Genomic DNA, 8,694 nt, shown 5'->3' on the forward strand with positions numbered 1-8,694 from the left:
GTATCTGACTTTGCAAATAAAAATTGCAGCTACTATTTAGTGAAGTACTGTGTCACATGACTTATTTTTATTATCTTTAAATTTTACAATTTTAAAGCTTTAGGTGTTATTATACCCATTTTGTAGATGATGAAACCAATGTCCTCAAGTCTTAAGTTCCATGGCTAAAGCCTGCTGGCTAGTAATCAGCAGAGTGGGGATTTATGTTCTAGGCTGGCTTACTTGGTTCCAAGGCCACTGCACCATGTTGCTTTCCAGCTCCCTGCAGAAGAGCAAGTACACTCTCATACACACTACAGAGAATTTTTGAAAGCCTAATAAACTATTCAATTTATTACAGGATGCTAGAGTTTGCATTTATGAGACTTTAGTCACAAGAAATTGTTGCTCCCATGAGATATGCCACATCTCCAATCAGTTTTCGTCTCGAATATCCAGGGGGTTCTTTGTGGATGTTAGACCCCCAAATTTTTGAATAGTCTTAATGGGTAGAATTTTGTGGTTTTCATCTAAATGATTTAAGTTCCTTGACAAGAAAATTGCTAAGTTCTATTTTTTCTGCATTTAAGACAAATAATTGAGCTGTCCTTTCAAAGCTTTAAACTTATAATCCTAAAGATTGTTATAGATTAACTGTAAAGGAAACACTATTATATGGCCATCTCTTTCCTTTACAGTTACAAAGCACTCATCATATGCCATAAATGACTGTACTTACAATATCTATATGTTTTGATTTTTTAGAAGAAGGGAAGACATTTTTTTTTTAAAGAAGGATGTAAAGGATGTAAACGAAAGGAAAATAAAATGTATTGAACTCCTAATGAGTAGTAAGCAATGTTGCTGACAATCTAATTAATGTCAAATAACTAACTCAATTTATCAAGCATGTACCGAATATCTTCTGAATTTCAGGAATTGTGCTAGGCACTTTTGTGAACACAAAGCTGTTTAAGATACAGCTCTTTTCATGAAGGATCTCCCCATGGAGTATGAGATAAGATTATGTCCACACACAAAGCAAGTAGGTAAAATGGACACTCAGGAAATGATCTATGAGAAAATAATTTTCTTCAATAGCCTGGACATTTGCCTTATTGGCTGATTCTGAAGTTAGAATCTGGATAGAGTCCATGAGAGATAGTGAATCCTGGGCTCTCCTCAGACAAGGATTTTCCTCAGGAGCAACACTTGCCAAGGGCTGAGATGCGCGGAGGGAGCAGGGACACCTCAAGATGTTCTCTGAGATGGGAAAACCGTCCTTGAGTTCCTGTTTAGACAGGAGGGTGTGCCTGTGTGTATAGCAGTTCCTCCCTATGAGATTCCTCTCCCCAATTATTCAATCAAATATTAATGTAATCAAGCACTAACCTAGGTACTGCTATAAAGGAACTTTGCAGATGTGATTAGAGTCCCAAGTCAGTTGACCTTAGGGTACAGAGATTATCTGGGTGGGCCTGACCCAAACAAGTAACACCTGTAAAAGGAGAGAGTGTTTTCTGGCTAGGAGCAAAACAGCAAGTCAGAGAGAGATAAGCACAAGAAGGATTTGATGCACTGTTGCCGGGTGGAAGTTGGAGGGAGCCATGTGACAAGAAATGGAGATGGCCCCAGAAGCTGTGAATGGCCTCCAGCTGACAACCAGCAAGGAAATGGGGAGCTCAATACTGCAATCCCATGGAACTTGGATTCTGCCCACAACATAAATGAGCTTGAAAGCAATTGTTCCTGAGTGTCCAGACAGCCCAGTCCAGCCGATACTTGGATTTTAGTCCTGTGATACCTAGAGCAGAGGACCCAGTAGATCCTGCCTGGATTTCTGGTGTATAGAACTGTGAGCTAATAAATGAGTATTGCTTTAATCTCTAGGTTTACTGTAATTTGTTATGCAGCAATAGAAAACTGATGCACCATCAAAACCCGTGGAGAGCTGAACAACAAAGAGACCACTTTGGTCTGCACTCAGGAACTATTTATTCTCCAATGAATGGGAAAACTGAAGCCTTATTTTATATGCTGGTTAACATGGTGTGAAAAAAAGATCCTATACTCTAGGGTCTCACAACCTGGATTTAAATCCTGGCCCTGCCATTTATGAACTGTGCTACCTGGGATAACTCTATTCAGTCTTTTTGGCTGCATTTGCAAAATAGACTTAATCCTATTTATGGAGCAGGGATATCATGCAGATGAAGTGAGATAATATATGAAATATAGTAAGTACTCAATAAACATGACACTTGTTCGGTTTAATAATAGATTTACAGCATTTCTTTTTCAATTGTATAACTTTGTGGAAATTCTCCTCTTTAGAGTACTGATAGCTAAAGTAGTGACCTCAATATCTTAACGCTCTTAAACTTAATGGGAATAGGTTGCCCAATGTAACCACTTTAAAATTTCCGAAAACAACAGGAAAAGCTACTCATTTCCCTGGTATTGAGGATACTTCTTGTAACTATTTTAATCTGCATATTTACCAGGTGCTAGTAGTCCAGCTTTGCTATTGTTCCTGAATTCATGTCTGAGTTGATCTCCTGTTGGGTGGTGATAAGGGCTTATCAAGTATATATTTGTAGAAAGAACTATGTCTTGAATCATCATAATCAGCAGGTATCAGTAGAATATATCTTAACACAGCTTGAAAATTGAGAAGGACTCTTGCAGAAAAATGTTTGTTCATGTCTACCCTGGAACTTCCTTAAATAGTGGTCCTAAAAGTGAGATCCATCACACTCATTCATAATATAAAATCTTGGGTCCACCCCAGACCTACTGAATTAGAAATCCTGGGGGTATGGCACAGCAATCTGTGTTTAAAAAATTCCTTTCTGTGATACATTTTAGTCTTCAGAACTCTGCCCTAAGAGATTGGGGTGACTCTTAGCATCTCCTGGAAATTTGAAGTGGAATTTTCATTTTTGCAAAATGACGAACATAACCACAGAGAATTAATGAGAAAGATTATGAAAGATCCAATTCTATAAAAGACTGAACACAATTTTAGTTGATATGCCTCCTAAATTTTTCAGGTATATTAAAATTTTGTGAAATGAATCACTGTGCAAATGTATCAAGAGACTAGTTTTTTGAAGGAAAAAAATTAGGTGGCAAATTCTTTTGTAGAGTTAAAACTCTGATTTATCTGTTATGTAAGCAGGTTTTTATGTATTGAATTTTCTTAGGAGAAGGCAGATTGTATCTGGTAGTTTTATGCATTGGAAATACTTCTGAAGAAATATTTGATTAGTTGATACGGGAGTCAAAATATGCTAGGTTGTAGAAAGCTGAGAAAAATTGCCATTTTTACTACAAATGCTTTTAAAACGGAATTTGATACTCTTTCCATAGTGTAATTTTCAAGGCCTTGTTTTTTCTAACGGTGGTATACAGAAGGGTGAAGCGGCATGGTGTACTGGGAAGAATGGGTCAGTGCACTCGGCTCTCCCACTTTTCACCTCTCTGACCTTGGACGAGTTCCTTACTCGTGGAGATTAAGGATCAGGTTGTGGTCTAGCTTCTGTGGGTCAGTGTCTCTTAAACTCAAGTGTGTGGCAAAATCACTTGGAGGACTGATCCAAATACAGATTGTCTGGGAACAGGGCCTGGTAACAGATGCAGCAGCCCTTTGCTAGTGACCCTGCTTTAGCTAATAGTCCAGTTTTAAGTCGGGCTGGAAAAAACAGCTGGTTCCTGTGTTTCATGACCCACCTATAGGAATATTGCAGAAGGCTAACTCACAGACTGGTTAAAAAAGCCACTTAAGGAGGTCATCCCTATGTTTAATGACGAGACTGCCTTCCTTCTGAATGACAGCAGGTGATGCTAGGAAGACATCCTTTGTAATACTTTGTTTTTCAAGATCCATTGACTAAATGCACCCACCGTAACATTTAAAACAAATTTTAGTGCAAAAGATTTGTGTCTTTAAAATAGATATGTAATGGTTTCAAAAATAAATCGATAATACTGCATATGTTTTCTAAAGCTTGACTTATACATTGAAATTTAACATTCAGAAATTATTTTGAATTGAGAGATCTTAGTTTATTAAAATAAAATTCCCAAGAAAAAGGTGGAGAAGTAGAATATCTGCTCCAAGACAGAAAGCAAGAAAAGAGTTTTAGCCATTGTAATATAAAAGAGTAGCTTCTGTGGATAGGAGCTGCTTCTTTTCTATCTTTCACGAAATAGTATCAAGTATATTAATAAGCAATTATAATAGCTAATATTGATTGCTCACTATGTACTAGGCACTATTCTAAGTACTTTACATTTACTAGCTAATTTAATATTTTTGGTATAATTCTACTTTACTCATTTTAATTGACAAATAAAAATCGCATATATATATGGTATACAACATGATGTTTTAAAAATGTATAAATTGTAGAATGACTAAATCAAGTTAATTAAAATATCCATTACCTTATATATTATCATTTATTTGTGCAATTCATTTAATCTTCACAAGAACCCATCCATGTAAGGACTACTATTATCACTTGGACAAGGAGACTTGAGTTACTTACCCAAGGTCACAGAGCTGCAAATGTCAGATCCAGGTTTCAAATGCAAACGTCTTTCCTGAGAGCGGGGGTTGTAAGCCCCTGTGCAACACTGGCTCTGGTGTGGCTTCTGCCCTGGTGTTCAGTGCTGAGTCTCTCTGTGGCTTGGCCAGGTGGGAGATCCTCTATCTCCTGACGACCAGGACAACTCACACAGAGCCCAATCTTCCTGGCCTGTACTCTCACATCAGACCTTTCCCACTGCACTCCCACCCACCTACTAACAATACCTAACATCTGCACGGTGCTTACCACATCATCTTATTTAACTGACTTCTTTCTCCTTGGGACATTCTTCCCTGCTGGGAAACTTCACCCCAAATCTGTGTGTACGCCAGGCCTCCTGCCCCATGGGGTCCAGGTCAAATGAAAAGGAACCTTTACACCTGTCCTTGCTCTGCTACTCCTGAGCCTTCTCACTTGACTCCTGCTGTTACCCACTCCACCATTCCAGTGTTCACCAGCTTCTCTTTCTGGATCTTATCTGTTTCCAACTTTCAGATGGGCCTTCTGGACACGAAGATACAAGTCAGTATTCCTCATTTGCCTATTGATCCTTGGTAAAGACTTTGGATTTATCTACTGACTCCTTTTATTCTGGGCCATTTCAGGTAAATATACACACTGAACACAATTCTGGCCTATTATGGTGCCAAGCAGTGGTGGCAGAAGGGGTCAGGTGGGGAGATGAGATGGAAATTTAGAGTCTCATGCAAACAAAGTTGTTGATAATTTCACATCACCTCTTTACTGCCCAAGTACTTGAGCATTTTATTGGTGGCTTTGCCATGGTCCGTGGGTATATTTCACACAGAACATGAACTTTAGAAAAGATCAAGTTAGAGACATGTTTCCCAGTGCCCTTCAGTTCACATGTATTCTAGCATGCATACAGTGTGGCTGAGGCTGCCTCTTATTTTATATATATATATTTTAATTAATATATATTTTTTAATTAGTGGAAAGTAAAACCAATCTAACATCACAATGGAAATCATGTTTTGTTGAATTAATTTTTCCTGCAGTCATTCTCTGGCGATGGAACAAAGCTGGCCTAGCAGAGACACAGCAGCATTTTCTAAAACCCTTTAATTCAGGAGCTCACGAAATGTGGAAGAGGAAACGATCGACAAATTACTTCCAAAGTCCCAATCTCCTTTGTTTGTTCAGGTCATTCAGAATATCATTATCACATTAATGGAATTTTCTTATTTCTATTTGCAGGTCCTTTTGTATGCACATTGTTATCTGATTTGAAAGGAAGAAGGAAGAGACTCTTCTTCATTTTCATGTTTTCTGAAAGCCTAGTTCACTTGCCAGATGTGTTGAGTGAACAGTTTTATAGGCTATCATGACAGAGATGTCCTTCACACTTTCATTTATCTTGTCCCTGATTTTCTGACTTCTATTTCTTTAATTCTTATGTTATCATTTAGCTGTTACTTATCCATGTTATGATTTAAGCTTAGGCTGGAAAAATCTATAGGTCCCTGTAGTCATAGCGGGGTAGGAAGTAAAAGCTAAACCCCAGTTGCTGAGTATTTGCAGATAACTCAGGCAAAAGATAGCTTTAATTTTAACTGTATTTAAGTGTGTGCCTTCTCACTCCATCCAGGTAGTTAAATTGACTGGAAGGATAGTCCCAGGTTCACTGCAAAAGAACTTAATTCTTCATTTGATTTTACCCAGAGAGAACATTTTTATAGCGTTGTGATTCAGGGATGATAATTTCATTCGCAAATGGTGTGTTTTAAGCAGTAAACAAATATTACTTTTCAGACCCCAAAGATAAGTTTAGTCAAGGCTCAAATCATATAGTGCTAAATCTAGAGCCTGATTTCAAACAGGTTGACTGTGTTTCTTTATGGTGCAATATGACCGTGTATTTCATGCTAGCAATGATAAGAAGGTGCAACAACCTTAACAACAGTTGAGCAAGGGTCCCATCAAATCCTGTGTCTGCAGTTTCAGAGAATTACCGTTCATATAACAGATCTTATAGAAAATCTTTTCGTTTCTATGAATTTCACTGAATCAGAGAATTTCTTTGCTACTTTATTTGGTTTTCTTCCTCCTGTAAGTAATTACTCTTTATTGTAAGTGACAGAATTACTTTAATTTTGCATTTTTTCATCTTTATGTAGACCTCGGCCAAGATTAATCTGTCCAGAATATTCTGGGTACTTGGCTCTTCTGTTTCAGGATTGTAAATGGTATACAGCAGGCAGCTTGCCCTTCTCCTGCCTTCTAGGTTTATTTGAATGTAAATGTTATGTATATTTAAAAAAAGGTATCTCCTAGCACCTTTTCAATCTTTACCGAAGACAATGTTCAGGATTGCTACCTATACACAAACTCATATTGCCCTGTTGGCGCTTGGGAAATCTTTGATGCTGTGATTTTAAAAGTGCAATAAAAAATTCTTTCATCATTAATTCCTCTTCTTGTCCATTTTCTCCATTCTCCACATTCCTCCTTTCATAATTTGTAATCTCTTCCCTCTTCTCATTAGTTTCTTATTTGACCACCCTTTGCTCTTTCTTATTAAGAACCACTTTCTTTTCTGTATACTTTCCCTTTCTCTCAGGTTAGTATTTCTTCTCTTTGGGCCCTAACTTCTAATTCCCACCTTCCCTCTAGTTTGTTTCTCTCTTTCGCTGAAAAAGAAACTGAGCTGGTTTTACTTTTATGGTTTAGAGTGAACTGATTTTAAGCCTTTACTTAAAATCAGTGCCCTGCCCCTACCCAGCAAGCAGACAAATTTGCCATTTGACCAGACTGTTGTTGTTTGTATACACATCACATATGAACTAAGGGTGTGTGTGTGTGTGTGTGTGTGTGTGTGTGTGTGTTGTGGGAATAAAAAGTAAGGAGAGAAAGTAGCATGAGGTTGATCACATCATATTCTCAGGGCACCAAGTAAAAGGGTCCGTGTTCTTGAGGTAGTTACTAGCCCTAGTCTTACATGTTTATTTTGCTCTTGGTGGTAAACTAACATTAAAAGAAAAACTTCAGATGACTTAAATTTAACAGAGTTTAACTGAGTAAAGAACAATTTGCAAATCAGTCAGCTCCCAGAACCATAAAAGGTTTTGAGTGACTCCAGGGTTGGATAACATTTATGGACAAAACAAAACAAAACAAAACAAAACAAAAAAACCAGAAACAGCTGGATTGGTTGGGGCAGGTGTTTGCCTTATTTGAACAAGATTTTAACGGTTGGCAGCCTGTGATTGGCTGAAACTTGGCTGCTGTGATGGGCTGAGGCTTGGTTACTTGTTATAAGAGTAGGTTATAGTCTATTTATATATCACATGATGTTACAGTTCATTATATACTGAGAAACCTTTAGGCCATACTTAAATATGCAGAGGTGCTGCTTTGGGCCAAATGTAATTCAATTTAATAATGGCAAAGAGAAGACACTTTAGCCTTTTCTTTGTATGTTCTCTGCTTTTCATTTCAACCTATTTTCTTTCTCCTAATTAAGCCATTGAGATACTCCATTAAAAGCAGGGGCTGAGGTCTGGCATAATGGCTCATGCCTGTAATCCCAGCACTTTGGGAGGCTAAGGTGGGAGGATAGTTTGAGGCTAGGAGTTTGAGACCAGTGAGACCTCATCTCTACAAAAATTAAAAAAGTAGCCGGGTACAGTTGCCCATGTATCTGTGGTCTCAGCTACTTGGGAGGCAGAGGAGGGAGAATTGCTTGAGTCTGGGTGGTCCAGGTTGCAGTGAGCCATGATCATACCACTGCACTGGGTAGCGACAGAGTAAGACCTTGTCTAAGAAAGAAAGAAAGAAAGAGAGAAAGAGAGAAAGAGAGAGAAAGAAAGAAAGAAAGGAAGAAAGAAAGGAAGGAAGGAAAGGAAGGAAGGAAAGGAAGGAAGGAAAGGAAGGAAGGAAAGGAAGGAAGGAAGGAAGGAAGGAAGGAGGGAAGGAGGGAAGGAGGGAAGGAGGGAAGGAGGGAAGGAGGGAAGGAGGGAAGGAGGGAAGGAGGGAAGGAAGGAAGGAATGGCCTGGGCTGAACTTTTGCATAATGCTGCAGTTTGTGTACTTCTGAAGGTACTCGAGGCAGAGAGACATTTTTGGACATCACCCTGGACGGCTTTACTTCCTGAGGGTT

Source organism: Macaca mulatta, chromosome 2, assembly GCF_049350105.2.
Source record: "Macaca mulatta isolate MMU2019108-1 chromosome 2, T2T-MMU8v2.0, whole genome shotgun sequence".
Lineage (NCBI taxonomy): Eukaryota > Metazoa > Chordata > Mammalia > Primates > Cercopithecidae > Macaca > Macaca mulatta.